The sequence below is a fragment of the Octodon degus genome, unplaced genomic scaffold (assembly GCF_000260255.1).
Source record: "Octodon degus isolate 3935 unplaced genomic scaffold, OctDeg1.0 scaffold00005, whole genome shotgun sequence".
In the NCBI taxonomy this organism is placed as follows: Eukaryota; Metazoa; Chordata; class Mammalia; order Rodentia; family Octodontidae; genus Octodon; species Octodon degus.
Window position 1 is genome coordinate 31289360 of NW_004524581.1, and position 1186 is coordinate 31290545.

Genomic DNA, 1186 nt, shown 5'->3' on the forward strand with positions numbered 1-1186 from the left:
TTTACAAACACTATTAGAACAAATCCCTCTATTCATTAAGAGAATGTAACTATATATCTATCCTAACCATTTTGAATACACAGATACAAAATGGTCATTCATCTGTATCCCTTTTTTTGTTTAGTTCCATCATTTAAATATTATATGTGTGTGAACTTACTTCTTTCATTATATTTATCATTCCTTTTTTTATTTTCAGAAATTACTTCTGATCTGATCTCCTCTATACCTTTCTGAAGTTGTTTCTTTAGTTCAGATACTACTATTTCAGAGATTTCACGTTTGTAATTTTCAATTTCTTCTATACTATTGTGCCCTGCATTTGTTCTTGGTGGGCTCGGAGACTGAGAATGCGTTTTGCTCCTTTTCCATTGTTTTGTATAGCACTGTCTTCTGACCTTTGGTGTAGAGCTTTAGTACAGTTACTACCTTAGCATCATGTCTGGATCTACCAAGTTCAAACTCATTCAGGTGGGTGTAGCTTGGGTCTGTCTGTCGTGCTCCACTTCTTCCTGCTGCAGTTCTTGGAGGTGAACCCGCTGTGCCACTCTGGCAAGTTGCTCTGCTCCTGGATCACCTTGGTGGGTCTTGCTTCTAGCCTCTCTGCAGGGAGCTCTGCTGCAGGGTTCCACAGTGGCCTGTCTGATGGAGGAAGTTCCACACATACCCCTGGCCTGGGTGCTGGCTGGAGTCTGATATCTGCATATTGAAAAATTCTTGCATTCTTGGGATAAATCCAGCTTGGTCATGGTGTATAGTCTTGATGATTTGCTGCATTCTGTTTGCTAGTACTTTATTGAAAATTTTTGCATCTGTGTTCATTAGGGAGACTGGCCTTTTCTTTTTTGGTTGGAACTCTCTGGTTTTGGTATCTGGGTAATATTTACCGATAGGAGTGAGTTAGGGAGAATTGTTTTCCTTTCAATTTCATGAAAGAGTTTGATGCATCCTGGCATTAAATCTCTAAGTTTGTTTCTGAATTCAGCTGTAAATGCATCGGAACCTTGGCTTTTCTTTGTTGGTAAGGTTTTATTTTTATCACATTTTCAATTTCATTGACTGATTGGGTTTTTCACAATTTGTATATTTTCTTGATTCAGCATTGGTAATGTATATGCATCTAGGAATCTGTACATTTCTTCTGTGTTTTCCATCCTATTTGAGTAAATATTTTTGAAGTAGGTGT